At 48.1% G+C, this 16,320-nt stretch overlaps 2 long non-coding RNA genes across 2 annotated transcripts; both read right to left on the minus strand.

Annotated features, from left to right (window-relative positions):
- On the minus strand, positions 1-3,466 carry LOC311621955. The gene is made up of 4 exons (XR_014794900.1): positions 3,357-3,466; positions 1,825-1,888; positions 405-518; positions 1-178 (listed from the first exon to the last, which is right to left on the minus strand). It is a non-coding gene; the product is annotated as an uncharacterized lncRNA (long non-coding RNA).
- A 5,987-nt stretch (positions 3,467-9,453) lies between these two features.
- LOC311621954 lies at positions 9,454-15,175 on the minus strand. Its single transcript, XR_014794899.1, has 4 exons — positions 15,065-15,175; positions 11,046-11,100; positions 9,823-9,945; positions 9,454-9,614 (listed from the first exon to the last, which is right to left on the minus strand). It is a non-coding gene; the product is annotated as an uncharacterized lncRNA (long non-coding RNA).
- Between the last annotated feature and the right edge of the window lie 1,145 nt (positions 15,176-16,320).

Below are 16,320 nucleotides of genomic sequence, written 5' to 3' on the forward strand. Positions count from 1 at the left end.
TGTGTATTTAATTCATTTTTATTTTGCTCCGAAGTTGACTTTGTTCATTATGAAAATATAAACTGTGTATAGCATGCTGCTTCACACATTCCCTGGGAAGGTGGAGCCTTCTCCTTCTGGCCAGGGGCTTGGAAAGGCTTCCTGTCAATGCATTCTCTGGGTCTTGTTTTCGGGGGGCCTGCAAAAGAAGGCGGGAATGTCAGACAATGGGAGGAGGTTCTGGGCAGTCAGTGTGAGGGGCAGCCAGACCTCCAGGCCAAGGCAGGGCCCCACTACCTTCTCACATCTGAACTGTGCCTCCTTCAAACCATCCCCAGCACTCCCTCTTACTTGTGGGCAGCCCCCATCCTCCTCCCTAGCCAGCCCCAGACCTCCCCAGATGCTAATCCCAGGCTTGCTCTGACCTTATTTCAGCATAGTATGCAGAGTGCGCATATGAGTACAAAGCCCACGGCTAGCACAACGGCAGCAGCCCCCTTTCCCAGGACATTCAGAGTTACAGAATGCGAACTCTTTTCCTAGATGGAGGAAGAAAGAGGCAGGTCATCCACAGAAATCTGCTCTGCACCCCACCATAAACCAGCTGCTTATACTGGGTAGAAGGACAAAGATTACATGGGGAAGTAGGCAAGGGTATGCCAAGTGGGCAGTTTGCAGGTAACACAGGCTGGAGATTTGCCAAGGCGTGTGGTATGCACAGGCTGGGGGTCTTCAAAGGGCTGTGATATGCAAAGGGCTGGAGGCTCTGGTTGCCATGACAATAGGCAGCTCCCTGTAGTGAGCAACTGGTGGCCTCAGAGTGCCCCTTGGCACTTGGCCCTCTGGGTCCTGCCACCTCATAGGTCATGGGGGGGATGGGCTGCATTTCCAGGTGGCTCCCAGCCAGGCTAGAAGGTGCCTTCTTTAATCAGAACAAATCAATCATGGTAACAGAGCATGATTAATATTTCTTACAGCCCTAGCTGGTTGGCTCAGTGGATAGAATGTTGGACTGTAGACTGAAAGGTCCCAGGTTCAATTCTGGTCAAGGGCACATGCCTGGGTTGTGGGCTCGATGCCCACTGTGGGGCATGCAAGAGGCAGCTGATCAATGATTCTCTCTCTCATCGTTGATGTTTCTATCTCTCTCTCCCTCTCCATTACTCTCTGAAATCAATAAAAATATTTTTAAAAAAGAAAAGGAAAATAAATTGGGCTCTAACTTAGCAGAAACTAAGTTCGTTCTGCAAGCCTAAGCTTTGCAAAAACATCTTCCCCTTGAGAACATCTTACATGAACTTATGAGACTACAACTCTTGCACAGCCCTGATACATGGGTCAACAGAAGCCCCCGGCAGCCCAGCCCAGACACAGTGTCACCCGAAGCCACCTGCCGCTCTCCCTGAGCACACAGAAAGCCTACTCCCTCCCCCACTCACTGCTGACTTCTTTCTCACACAGCCTCTCTGCACCCAGATGCCTTGAATAAATATAATTTTGACTACACTGAGCCTTGAGTCGAAGGTGACCAGATGCCCCGCTTTTGGCGGGACAGTCCCGATTTTTAACAATTTGACTCAGGACGTCTGGTCACCTTACTTGAGTCGGTTCTGTGCGACCCTGGCCCAACTCGGAACCTTTCGCCCCATCACCTGAGAACTCCTGGCCTTTAGCTTGAGATGACCCTCCCATGTGTCCTGGGGTCTTAGCCCAGGGGGGAGCACTGGGCCCCCTTATAGGCCCTTAGTTGCCCTGGGTGCACCCTGTCTATGGGGGAAATGACCAGAGTCCTGTGTTTGGCCCATTAACTGGTGGCTGGGCATGGCCAGGTCTGGCTGATCTCACCACTGTGAGCTGGAACTCGGGACTTTCTTTTTCCGCCATCTTCTCAAAAAGTCAGAGCTCACACCTGTGGGGAGAACACCACAAGTCACCTTCCCACACACTCCAATTCCCCAGGCCTCTGGGCTCTGCTCCTGCAAGGCAGAAGCCAGGTCCCAACCTCACAGGGACCCTGCCTACAGGGGTCACCTGGACAACAGGAGACCTGAGGGTTAATTTCCCCGGCGCGGGCCCACTCTCTGGGCGTGGGGGGACAGGGCTCTGTCTGTGGAGTCCCAGGGCCTGGCTTTGCCTTGGGCTCAGGAGTCTCCTCTGCAGGCCTGGGGGAAGAGCTCACCTACCCTCTCCCCTTTGCCTCAGCTCCCCAGCCGGGATGGAGTGGTCCCTTATAGGAGACATGGCTCTATGGTACCTCTTCATAGACAAGAAACAGCGTATGGCCAGAGTAAACAGCATGTGTGTGGAAGGGGAAAGGAGGAGAGGATATGAGAGCTGTGCTCCTGGCTGGTAGCACATTTTCCAGGAAGATTCCCTAGACAAAGGGAGGTAGAGACAACTAGGGGGAAAAAAAAACAAAAAACAAAAACAAAAACAAAAAACAAACAGACCCACTAGGAGAGCATAAGACCTGGGGCCCTATGGGATAGATTGCAAACTCCATGTACTCAGCAAAGACCTGGAGGAGGGATTTCACACAATGGGATAAACACTGCCTGTGCCAGCTAATTCAGGGGCTGCACCAGCAGACACCTGCTCTCCAGAAAGTTTTAAAAGTCCCATTTTCGCCAGACTTCTGTCTCCGAGTCCGTTATTGGAATTGAGACAGTGAGCCTTCCTCACACGGTCTCCTCACCCACCTTGGGAAAGTGTTGTCTGAGGGAGCTCCTGTGGCCACCGGCCCAGGCTCTGCCCCACCTCCTGCCCATCCCCTTCACCCCCCTCCGGCTGTACCCCAGGACCTTGACAACCCAGGCTTGGCTCCTGGGTCCCTGGGCCCCTGTCCTCTGCTCCCTGGGTCATATGGGGATACTCACCAGCTGCCCTGTCCACCAGGTATTGCATTTGGCTGCTCAGAATTCCTGACACCCCTCCACCCAGCTCACCGCTCCCAGCAGGACCCATGGATAAGAACCTGCCATGGGACAAACCTGGGGATGTTCTGAGGGGGGTTAGGGGGGGAGGTCATCTGACAGGTGACAGTGGGGTGAGGGGTGGCCCCCTGGGGACAGAGAGGGACAGCTGGGGTCCTTGACCCACTGACACTCCCTGCCCAACTCCCCCTACACATCCGAAGGCACACCTTCCAAGGCCAGGCCCTCACCCTTTGTCCTCAGTCGCCCCTTCTAGAAGGAAGAGCTGAGTCCTGCATGCAAATCATTCCCCTGCTGTACCTGGGCCTTCCCTGGCTGAGGCCCCCGTTCCCTGAGGCTAAGGCTGCCGCCATTCCGGATCACAAGCCCCCTCCCTGGTGGACTCCCACCTCTTGCAGAGGCAGCTCTCCTTCCCGGTGCCCCTGCCCCTCACCCTGCTCTCACCTTCAGGAAGAACCAACTGCTCTCCTGCTGCTCTGGCTGGTCTGACCCAAAAGCAGACTTGGGACTTTCCTTCCAGCTCTGCCTCGCTTTGTACCCAGTGGTTTCCCTGAAGTCATGTGACTTTTTTCCCGAGGTTATTATGTTTCATTTAATTTTGTTTCACTTTCACTTTCCCTGCCGAAAACGCAGTTAACACATAGCCTTTAGGGAGTCAACTAAGCACAACTGAGGGTGAGGGACAGAGGGAGAAAATTGATTCCTGGGCAGGCTTTCCACATGACTGGTAGCAGAGAAATACACTGAGTGGCCAGAATATTATGATCTCTTAACGCATAATAATCTGGCCACTCAGTGTATATCATATATAATAATCCTATATAATAAAAGGCTAATAAGCAAATTCTCCCATCAACCAGGAGTTCAACCAGCAGGCAGGTCTCCTTACCCTGGCCAGGCTGGCCGGACCCCCATGCACAAATTCATACACTGGGCCTCTAAGGTGTGTGTATATCTTCTATATAAATAAAAATGTAAATGTTACTTTGTTCAAAATCTTAAATCTCTGAAAGTTCTTCACCGATTGCTTTGAAATTTTGACACAACATTGCATTTGAATACGCAAGTGTTTGTATATACCTTATCCCTACTATTGTATAGATGTCACACCTGTGACCGGTAAAAACATGCTTTAAAAAAAAAAAAAACCAGCACCATCTATTGGACATAAAAGCAACACAGGCTATACTAAATATTTTAGGATTCCATTTCAATGTTTCTGATTTATGATCCATTTACCATTTCTGAATTTCCAATTTTACGATACCATTTCAATGTTGATAATGATTCAAGATTTGTGCTTAGAAATCGCTAACAAAGTTCTCAATCAATTGGGAATGCCATCACCAAATCCATCTGCTGCTGCTTCGTTCGATGGAGAATTGCGTAGTGAACAAAGTTACAACACGGGTGACCTTTTGTCCTATGTGCAATCAAATATTCCTAAACTAACACTTGAGCAAAAAGGCATTTATGATCAAATAATGCAAAATGTCAATAACGGGGTTGGAGAAATCTTCTTAGATGTGCCAGGAGGAACTGGTAAAACGTTCCTAATTAGACTGATTCTGGCAGCAATTGGATCCCAAAATGACATAGCCTTAGCTCTTGAGTCATCGGGAATAACTGCGATTGCTACCAGAATTGCTCATTCCGCTTTGTAATTGACATTGAACATGCAATTCATTGAAACTGCCACGTGCAACACTTCCAAAGCATCTTGTATGGAAAAAGTATTGCAGAAATGCAAACTTATTGTTTGGAAAGAATGCACAGTGGTCCACAAAAAAATCCCTCGAGGCCCTTGATCGATCCTTGCAAGATTTGCGTGGAAACATCAGACCATTTGGGAACGCATTAATATTGCTTGCAGGAGATTTCAGGCAAACATTACCTGAAATCCTCGATGGACACCAGCAGACAAAATAAATGCTTGCCTGAAATACTCTACTTTGTGGCGACACGTAAAGAAGTTAAAATGAATGACAAATATGCAGGTTCAGCTGCAAAACGATTGATCCACTGAGATATTCTCACATCAATTGCTGGAAATTGGGAACGGAAAGGTGCCGGTTGACCTCAGGACCAATTTCAATGCCTCATAACTTCTGTGATTATTGATGTTGGAAGATGAAATGGTTGAAAAAGTATTTCCCAATATTCAAACGAATTATAAGAATCACGATTGGCTGAGTGAACGAGCTATTCTTGCGGCCAAGAACAAAGACGTCTACGAACTTAACAACATTCTTCAGTCTAACATTCAAAGCGAGGCAGTCCCATACAAGTCTGTCGATACTGTTGTGGAAGCAGGTGAAGGGGTTAATTATCCAACAGAATTTTTGAATTCACTCAACCTGCAGGGATGCCACCGCACCTACTGCAATTGAAAATCCGCGTGCCAGTTATCATGTTGCGAAATATCAACCAGCCAAAGCTTTGCAACAGCACGAGGCTCACAGTACAAAAATTAATGAACAACTTGGTAGAAGCAACAATATTGACAGGACCTTTCAAAGGTGAAGATGTCCTCATTTCTCGCATTCCTATGATTCTAATGGATATGCCATTTCAATGTAAGAGATTGCAATTCCCAATTCGATTGGCATTTGCAATCACAAAGCTCAGGGTCAATCTTTAGAATTGTACGGTTTAGATCTAGACTCGGATTGCTTCTCAAATGGACAATTATATGTTGAGTGTTCTAGAGTCGGCTAACAGGACAACCTCAATATCTGCACAGACAATAGAAGAACAAAAAATATTGTATACCCACAAGCATCATGAAATTAAACATATTAGGAACGTGTGCTTTTGCCTTTTCTTTCTTTTCCATTTAACCAGACTGAGCCACAGCAACACGTGGCTGGAGATATATATATATTTAGTGGCAAGATTATTATGAGTTCAGAGATCATAATAATCTGGCCACTCAGTGTATAGTTGAAGCCCCAGACAGGAGGGGCAGTGCCAGGAGGGTTGGGAGGGAGGCCAAAGATTCCATAATTCGGAGTCATTTGAAGAGGACCCCGAGCCTGTTAGGGAAACAGAGCTTCAGGTCCAGTGCCGGCCCCAGTCTGCGGCCCATCCCGTACTCAGAATCCCCGGAGCCAACATTTTGGCAAAGGCCCTTCCTCTGGAAGCTCAGTGTTAGAAATGCTCTCAATGGTGTCGCAGCAATGAGGCAAACACTCAAGCGTGTATCGGCAAGGCCAATTTACCCCTGCGCAGAAGGGTGCTCTGGCCAGCTGGAAGTCAAGGGCAAAGCACAAGGGAAGGAAAATCCAATCGGTCATTAATTTCCTGACCCAGGGTCGGCCCTGCCCTCACTTTGAACTCTGACTTGATCGCTCAGGCTCAGAGCTCGGCTTCCCATTATTTTGAGACTGGCTATTTCAGAGGAAGTGGAAGGGGAAGTCAGAGCCCAAGATGGTTGCCTCCAGGGGAGCTGCCAGTCATGAGGACCAAAATACTGGCGTCAAGTCACTGGAGCCCGAATGGCGGCTGCCAAAACTGTTCTTTGACAGAAAAGATTTCTTGTTTATTCTCACATCAGCCAGAAGCCTTCAGTCCTGGGAGACTTTCTGGAGGAGGTATCACTGGGCCTGGGAGGGCGATGACCAAGGGGCATCTTGGGAAGGCCAGCAGGAGGGGCCTGAGGCCTCCTGGGGAAAGTCTTGCAGGGGAAGACCCTCAGGGAGGGCCCCCGACACAGACAAAATAACAATCAAGCCCACCACCCGCCACCCACCACCCACCACCCACCACCCGCCACCCACCACTCACCACCCGCCACCCACCACCCACCACCCATGGCCCAGCACCCACCATCCTGTGTCTCTGCACCTGCCTACCTAGCTCACCGTGCTGAGCAACAGCCTGCCTGACATGTGTGCCTTGAGAACCATGTGGATACAGAGTTCCTGTTTTAATGCCTGTTTATTTCAGTTCATTGATATAATCATAATATTCTATCGATGGGCATTTAGTTTTTTGTTTTTTTTTTAAATATATTTTATTGATTTTTCACAGAGAGGAAGAGAGAGGGATAGAGAGTTAGAAACATCAATGAGAGAGAATCATCGATCAGTCGCCTCCTGCACACCCCCTACTGGGGATGTGCCCGCAGCCAAGGTACATGCCCTTGCCAGGAATGGAACCCGGGACCTTTCAGTCCGCAGGCCGAATCTCTATCCACTGAGCCAAACCGGTCCCGGCGCATTTAATTTTTTTTCTACTTCTTTTAATATTATGAATTTGTGCCGTTAAAAGACACAGAAAACAAACAAACGAACAACAATGGAACCTGTAAAGAATTTTTGTGAGTTTATATGCCAAACTGTCGACATATGCTGGGAAGCAGAACCTCAGCGAATTCAGATAAGGCTCTGGAGAATGGCGGGTTACACCTGTATTTATACAATACATTGCTGTCAAAGGAAAGGGACACAGGTAGGTGGGTTTCATGAAATTCATTGGTGTAGATTAAGGAGGTGGGAGAAAGCAATGCGGCGGAGGGGGGTTGGGGGTTGAGAGGGAACCCCTGGGATTGGACATAAGGTAAAATGATACACAGGTACTTAGGTGGGTGCAGGGACAATTAACATGATAACAATGAAGGAGTTTGTGGTGTCTGTCCTGGCACATTAGGTTGTACCCCAAGGGGTCCAGAAAAGGGGAAGTGAACAGTTACCCAGACATTTCAAGGATATGTTATTATAAACACAAAAAGACGAATAGGCTCAGATAAGGGAAGGTTGACCTTGTCAGTGAAGATACCGGCCTAGAATGTAACTACCCACCGTAACTGCTTTTAGTTAAAGTTTAATTTCAGACCATCCTGTGTGGTTGCTTTAGGTCTCTGAGTTTGCAAGACTGCCACGCAGGCCTTCCCTGAGCTGGTCAGGTCAGCAGGTGGCCCCTTTCCCCCACAAATGTGTCTGCTGGACCTTTGAAACTCCAAAGTCAGATCAAACTGGGCAGCATGCAAAGGTGGCTTCCTGGTTCTTGTCAAAGAATGAAGCCACAGACAAAAGGTGGTGTAGGAAAAGGAGGAAATTCATTGAGAAACAAGCACAGACTCCCAGCTGGGGCAGGGGACAGAGGCCCACTAAGTCCCTTTCCTAAGGTTGATAAAGGCTGCAGTTCCTTGGGGCCTGACATCCCCTCTGATTGGTCACTGTGGCGGCTTCGGAGCCCAAACCTTAGGTGACTGTTCCCTCTTCTTCTCCCTTTGGCTTTTCTATTCCCTGGGCCCTCCTCCTCCTCCTCCTCCTCTGAATGAGTGGCTTCCTGCCCTTCAATCTGTAATGTGCACCTCCTGGCAGCTCCCTCATTCTGTGAATGTGTACCTGGGGGCAGCTCCCAGCTTTGCAGCCTGTGGTTCTCCCCATGGAACCCTAATTCCCCAAACTTCCCGGACCTGCTGTTTTACCCCTAAACACTCCTTTCACCTTTAGCCTGCCTGCTGCTCTGTGGCCCCTCCAGGGACAGCTCCCCCTGTGCCTCCGGGGGCTCTGCAGTGCAGGGCTGACGGTCTGGCCCCTGAGGGGAATGCCACTCCCTATTGTATCATTTTTAAGTGATGGGCTTTTGGCTGATTGGTCTCTTACTTTTCAGCAGTCCCCTGTTCCCGAGTTTCCTAATATATAAAGAGCTAGGAGCCGTCCCGAATGAAACAACGAGACAGGCAACTAAACTACAGACTGTGTGGGGCGACCAGGCCTGCAGGGGGGTTAGTGAGGGATGACCAAATGACTGAACAGCAGGCTGTGTGGGGCGACCATGCTAGCAGGGGGGCAGGTGGGGGTGACCAGGCTAGCAGAGGGGTAGTTGTGGGCAACTACACCAGCAAGGGGTGGGGGGGATAGTTGGGGGTGACTACCCCAGCAGGGGGAGCAGTTGGAGACTAACAGGCTTTTGGGGGGTGGGCAATTGGGGGTGACCTGGCCAAAAGGCAGAGGCGGTTAGGGGTGATCAGGCTGGCACTGAGGGCAGTTAGGGACAATGAGGCAGGCAGGCAGGCAGGTGAGCAGTTAGGAGCCAGTGGACCTGGATTGTGAGAGGGATGTCTGACTCCCAGTTTAGCAAATTATTGAACCCAAGGAGAAGTTGTGGGAATCCCTGGAAAGAAATTTGTGGGTAACCTGGCACCCATAATCTGGGACTGGCTTTTGAAGTTGGGGCAGATTGGTGGGGTCTTCAATAGCTCCTGTTGGTGTCAGAATTGAGTTAAATCAGAGGAAACAAAGTCGGTGTCCCAGAGAACTGGAAGCAGGTTAGTGGAGGAAATGGCACACAGCTGGGATGTGGCTGTGAGTGCTGTGGAGGAGAAACAGAATTGGCTGTTCTTTTCCGGGCCCTGAGGAGGCCCCAAAAGAACCAGTGGCCCTGTGTCTGAAAGATGAATCAGGTCAGGCAGCCTGGGGAAGGGCCAGGTGGGGGCTGATGGGGTTTGGGGAGGCCCCAGGGCTGGGTCTCAAAGGAATCCTGGGATAAAGAGTCTGGTAATGGAAGAGCCAGGCACACAGTATGCATTTTATTTTCATTTTGCTCCAAGTTGACGTTGTTCATAATGAAAATATAAACGGTGTATAGCATGCTGCTTCACACATTCCCCGGGAAGGTGGAGCCTTCTCCTTCTGGCCTGGGGATTGGAAAGGATTCCTGTCAATGCATTTTCTGTTTCTTGTTTTTTTGGACCTGCAAAAGAAGGCAGGCATGTCAGACGATGGGACGAGGGTCTGGGCAGTCAGTGTGAGGGAGAGCCAGACCTCCACGCCAATGCAGGGCCCCACTACCTTCTCAGATCTGAACTGTGCCTCCTTCAAACCACCCCCAACTTTCCCTCTTACACATATGCAGCCCCCATCCCCAGTCCCGGCCAACCCCAGACCAAGCTTGCTCTCACCTTTTTCCAGTAGTAGACTCCAAGTACTGTGATTGCTGTGATTGCCACTACCACCAAGCCCACGGATAGCAGAATTGCAGAGATCCCTGTTGCCCCTGCCACAAATTTCACACCTCCCATTCCCTATATGGAGGAAGAAAGGGGAAGGGTGACCTGTGAGCCCAGGCTCACCCCGCAGGATAGAGACACTGAGGGGACTGTGGGCTCAGGGTCCCGCTGACAGGATGGGTGGAACCAGAGGAAAGAATGGCCCCATCCACTGAGCTGAGCGGGAGATGCTGGCTCTGTTCCCACCTCTGTAGTGAGCAACTGGTGGCCTCAGGATGGCCCTTGGCCCTCTGGGCCCTGCCACCTCATAGGTCATGGGGATGGCACTGTCCAACCCCTGGGCTGGAGGGAGAAAGCAAGTGGCCAGTGGAATTGCTCACAAGATGAGCTGGGCTCACTGCAGAGGGTCTTTCAGGCTCTGGAGGAGGTGGCCCTTCTGACACCCCAGCAGGGAATGGAGGCTGAGGGGTCCCTGTATAACCGGACAATCAGTGGGTCCCTGCTGCTGTCACTCCTTGAGCCAATGAAGCAGAGACAGGATGGAATCATTGTGAGCATTAATTCCAATACTGCTGGCAGTGTCAGCGAGCAGCAGGTCATCCACAAATACCTGCTAAATCAGCTGCTTATATTGTGTAGAAGGACAAAGATTACATGGGGAAGTAGGCAAGGGAATGCCCAGTGGGCAGTTTGCAGGTAACACAGGCTGGAGATTTGCCAAGGCCTGCGGTATGCACAGGCTGGGGGTCCTCAAAGGCCTGGGGAAATGGGAAGGGCTCAGGCTCTGGTTTCCACCACCAGGTTGTTAATCTTCCCAGGACAATAGGCAGCTCCCTGGTGGGGGGATGGGCTGCATGTCCAGGTGAGCTCCCAGCCCTGTGCCTTCTTTCATCGGAACTAAACAATCACGGTTATCAGAACACGGTTAATATTTCTTACAATTTCAGTTGGTCCCCAATATTCTATTTCTGCCCCATCACCTGAGAACCCCTGGCCTGTAACTTGAGATGCCCCCCCCCCATGTGTCCTGGGGCCTTAGTCTAGGGGGAAGCCCTGGGCCCCCTTATAGGCCCTTAGTTGGCCTGGGTGCACCCTGTCCATGGGGAAATGACCATATTCCTGTGTTTGGCCCATTAACTGGTCGCTGGGCATGGCCAGGTCTGGCTGAATCTCACCATAGCCAGTAAGAATGCTGTTTCCGCCATCTTCTCAGGGAATCAGAGCTCACACCTGTGGGGAGAACACCACAAGTCACCTTCCCACACACTCCAATTCCCCCAGGGCCTCTGGGCTCTGCTCCTGCAAGGCAGAAGCCAGGTCCCAACCTCACAGGGACCCTGCCTACAGGGGTCACCTGGACAACAGGAGAGCTGAGGGTTAATTTCCCCGGCGCGGGCCCACTCTCTGGGCGTGGGGGGACAGGGCTCTGTCTGTGGAGTCCCAGGGCCTGGCTTTGCCTTGGGCTCAGGAGTCTCCTCTGCAGGCCTGGGGGGAAGCTCAACTCCCCACTCCCCCCTTTTGCCTCTGAGCTCCCCAATTGGCTGGGGCTTCTCGTTGTAGGAGACATGGCTCTAAGATTCATCTTCATAGAAAGGAAACAGCATATGGCCAGAGCAAACAGGATGTGGGAGGGGAGGGGAGAAGAGGATATGAAAGCTGTGCTTGTGGCTTGTATATAGCACACTTTCCAGGAAGACTCACTAGACCAGAGGTTCCCAAACTTGTTTGTGCCGTAGACCCCTTGCCATGTTTTTCGGTTTTGGGTAGACCCCTACTTACCCGATATTGATTTTTTTGTAAATTTCTAACTGTAGTGAAGTTTAGTGTTAAAAACTTGAAATAAAAACACATGTTAAGTTTTATACATTTATTTATTGAATTTAAATTAAAACTACTCAAAATAAAATTTTGTATCTGTTATATAAAATATACGTAACATAAAATAAAGTAAGCAATAAGTAAATGTTTTTAGTGGGAAGGATGAACCTGATGCTTTAATACTAAATTATCAACATTTGGTGTCAATTTTGTAAGGTTTAATCTTAAATCTCCTCGGCTAATGATGTCCAGTCTGTTTCTTTTTTTCATTAGGAGATTGGTAACAGCGCTAAACCCCCTTTCCACAAGGTATGACGATGGAAAGGAAATAAAAAATTTCCTCACTATATTCCATAATACGGGATAAGTAACGGGTATGTTTTTTTGCAGCCAGAATTGCTGATATCCGTTTTTAAACTGAACCTTAAGTTCTTCGTTTGTACTTATTTCAGTCAGTTCCTCTTGTATTATGACATTCGTTTCTTCTATTTCACCATATGGGTTAATTATCCACGGTGGTATTACCATAGTCAAAACATCATCAAACCTAGTTTCAAAATAATGTACCTACTTTTCTCCGGCATTCTCAAACAAAATAACACTGATTCACTATAATTTGTATGATAAACTACCAGTTTATATTTTTTTAAATATTTTCTCAGCACTTTCCTATTCAAGATTCAGGAAACGAATGAACGTATTTTTCTCACATTCATATTTATAGAGTGACGAATTGAACAAGTCGGTGCAAGTTCGCGAAGCTTTGAGACAAAAATTGGCAAGAATGTTTACTGCGCGTATGCTTGTAACAAGATGATACTGGTATATCATTATGTGCAGGTTTTTATCCTACAACTTACACAATTTTATAAACATATATAATAAATTTTTTACTTCATAGGTACTTTTATAAATAATGTATATGTTTTTATATTATAAGATAATATGATGTAAGTAAATAGGTACTATCAGTGTATGTTGAGATCCACCATCGTGGACTCCCATTTTCATTTCATGGACCCCCAAATTTTTTTTGGCTGACGTAGACCCCTTGCAGGTTGTCATAGACCCCTGGGGGTCGATATAGACCACTTTGGGAATCACTGCGCTAGACAAAGGGAGGTGGAGACAACTACAAAAGGCCTCAGCCAATGGAAAAAAACAAACAGACCCACTAGGAGACCATAAGACCTGGGGCCCTATGGGACAGAATGCAAACTCCATGTACTCAGCAAAGACCTGGAGGAGGGATTTCACACAATGGGATAAACACTGCCTGTGCCAGCTAATTCAGGAGCTGCACCAGCAGACACCGGCTCTCCAGAAAGTTTTAAAAGTCCCACTTTCGCCAGACTTCTGTCTCCGAGTCCGTTACTGGAATTCAGACAGTGAGCCTTCCTCACACGGTCTCCTCACCCACCTTGGGAAAGTGTTGTCTGAGGGAGCTCCTGTGGCCACCGGCCCAGGCTCTGCCCCACCTCCTGCCCATCCCCTTCACCCCCCTCCGGCTGTACCCCAGGACCTTGAAAACCCAGGCTTGGCTCCTGGGTCCCGGGGCCCCTCTCTTCTGCTCCCTGGGTCATATGGGGATGCTCACCAGCTGCCCTGTCCACCAGGTATTGCATTTGGCTGCTCAGAATTCCTGACACCCCTCCACCCAGCTCACCGCTCCCAGTAGGACCCATGGATAAGAACCTGCCATGGGACAAACCTGGGGAAGTTCTGAGAGGGGGGTGTCATCTGACAGGTGACAGTGGGGTGAGGGGTGGCCCCCTGGGGACAGAGAGGGACAGCTGGGGTCCTTGACCCACTCACACTCCCTGCCCAACTCCCCCCACAGATCCGAAGGCACACCTTCCAAGGCCAGGCCCTCACCCTTTGTCCTCAGTCGCCCCATCTATCGGGTCTAGTAATAATTAATGTCGTTTTTAACATTCGTTTAAAATCTTGCTTGGCGTTGACTTGTATTGACATAACCTTCAAACACGTGGTATCTACAGAACGTGTGAAGTGCAATGAACTAGTTTTGCTTGAAAAAGTTTGTGTTTGGTTTGGTTTTTGTTGCAAAACTAGGGCTAAGAAGATGGCGGATGAAGAGCATATTCGGCACTGCATGCTTTACGAGTTCCAATTAGGAAGAAAAGCAAGTGAGGCTGCAAAAAACATCTGTAGTGCTCTTGGTCAAGATGCAGTTAGCGCCAGAAAATGCCAGCGTTGGTTTGAGAAATTTCGCGAGGGAAATTTTTCGTTAGATGACAAGAGTGGTCGAGGCTGTGTGTCCAATTTTGATCAAGAAGCTCTTCAAGCTCTTTTGTGCAAAATCCTCAAATTGCCCAACAAGAGCTTGCGACAACTTTAAATTGTTCACAAAAAACAATTTCCAATCAATTGCGTGCACTTGGCAAAGTCCAAAAGTTTGGAAAATGGGTTCCTCATGAGTTGACCGACAACAACCGTAATCAAAGAGTCACAATTTGCAGTTCGCTCCTCTCTCGTCAAAACCGTTTGCCGTTTTTAGAGCAAATGGTTACCGGAGATGAAGAATGGGTGCTGTATGTTAATTTGAAAAGGCGGCCTCAGTGGTTGGACAAAAATGAGGCTCCGCAGCCCACGCCAAAACCTGACTTGCATGCGAAAAAAGTGATGTTGTGTGTTTGGTGGAATTTTAAAGGAATTCTTCATTATGAACTTTTACCATCTAACCAAACCATTACAAGTGCAGTGTATAGTGCCCAATTGGAAAGGTTAGCCCAAGCTTTAAGAGAAAAAGAACCCGCGCTGATTAATCGGAAGGGCGTAATTCTTCACCACGATAACGGACGACCGCATACTGCAAGAATCACTGCTGAAAAACTGCGCCACTTGGAATGGGAAGTTCTCCCTCAACCTGCATATTCTCCTGATATTGCCCCTTCCAATTACCATTTGTTTCGTTCTTTGCAAAACTTTCTTCTTGGAAAAAAATTTAATAATGAAGAATGCCTCAAAAATGCATTGACCGAATTTTTTGCATCAAAATCACAAGAATTTTACAACAGAGGGATTAAAATGCTTCCTGAGCGTTGGGCACAAGTAGTAGAAAACAACGGCAACTATATTGTTGATTAAATTTTGTTGTATTGTTTAAATAAATTCGATTTAAAAAAGTATTCGAAAACGACATTAATTATTACTAGACCTAATAGAAGGAAGAGCTGAGTCCTGCATGCAAATCATTTCCCTGCTGTACCTGGGCCTCCCTTGGCTGAGGACCCCGTTCCCTGAGGCTAAGGCTGCCGCCCTGTTCCGGATCACAAGCCCCCTCCCCTGGTGGACTCCCACCTCTTGGTGAGGCAGCTCTCCTTCCCGGTGCCCCTGCCCCTCACCCTGCTCTCACCTTCAGGAAGAACCAGCCGCTCTCCTGCTGCTCTGGCTGGTCTGACCCAGAAACAGACTTGGGACTTTCCGTCCAGCTCTGCGCTGCCGTGTACCCAGTGGTTTCCCTGAAATCATGTGATTTTTTTTTTCTGAGGTTATTAAGTTTCATTTTAGTTTGTTTCCCTTTCACTTCCCTGACGAAAAAGCAGTCAACACATAGCCTTTAGGGAGTCAACTAAAGACAACTGAGGGTGAGGGTCAGAGGGAGAAAATTGATTCCTGGGCAGGCTTTCCGGCATGGCTGGTAGAAGAGAAATACACTGAGTGGCCAGATTTTTTTAATCACTGAACGCATAATAATCTGGCCACTCAGTGTATAACATATATAATAATTCTATATAATAAAAGGCTAATAAGCAAATTGTTCCCTCAACCAAGAGTTCAACCAGCAGGCAGGTCAGCCAACCACCCATGTCTCCTTCCCCTGGCCAGGCTGGCCAGACCCCCGTTCCCCATGCACAAATTCATGGACTGGGCCTCTAAGGTGTGTGTATATCTTCTATATTAATAAAAATGTAAATGTTCATTTGTTCAAAATCTTAAATCTCTGAAAGTTCTTCACCGATTGCTTTGAAATTTTGACACAAAGTTGCATTTGAATACGCAAGTGTTTTTACATACCTTATACCTACTATTGTATAGATGTCACACCTGTGACAGGTAAAAAAAAAAAAAAAAAAACAAAAAAACACAGCGCCATCTATTGGACATAAAAGCAACACAGGCTATACTAAATATTTTATGATTCCCTGAAACCAGTTTGGCTCAATGGATAGAGTGTCGGTCTGCAGACTGAAAGGTCCTTGGTTTGATTCCGGTCCAGGGCATGTACATTGGTTGCGGGCATATCCCCAGTAGTGGGTGTGCAAGAGGCAGCTGGTCAATGTTTCTCTCTCATCGACGTTTCTAGCTCTCCGTCTTTCTCCCGTCCTCTCTGTAAAATATCAATAAAATATATTAAAAATAAATAAATAAATAATTTTAGAAAAAAAAATATTTTAGGATTCCATTTCAATGTTTCCGATTTATGATCCATTTACCATTTCCGAACTTCCAATTTCATGATACCATTTCAATGTTGATAATGATTCAAGATTTGTGCTTAGAAATCGCTACCAAAGTTCTCAATCAATTGGGAATGCCATCACCAAATCCATCTGCTGCTGCTTCATTCGATGGAGAATTGCGTAGTGAACAAAGTTACAACACGGGTGA

The sequence above is a fragment of the Pipistrellus hanaki genome (genome assembly GCF_964339955.1).
Source record: "Pipistrellus hanaki genome assembly, chromosome: 4".
Classification (NCBI taxonomy): Eukaryota; Metazoa; Chordata; class Mammalia; order Chiroptera; family Vespertilionidae; genus Pipistrellus; species Pipistrellus hanaki.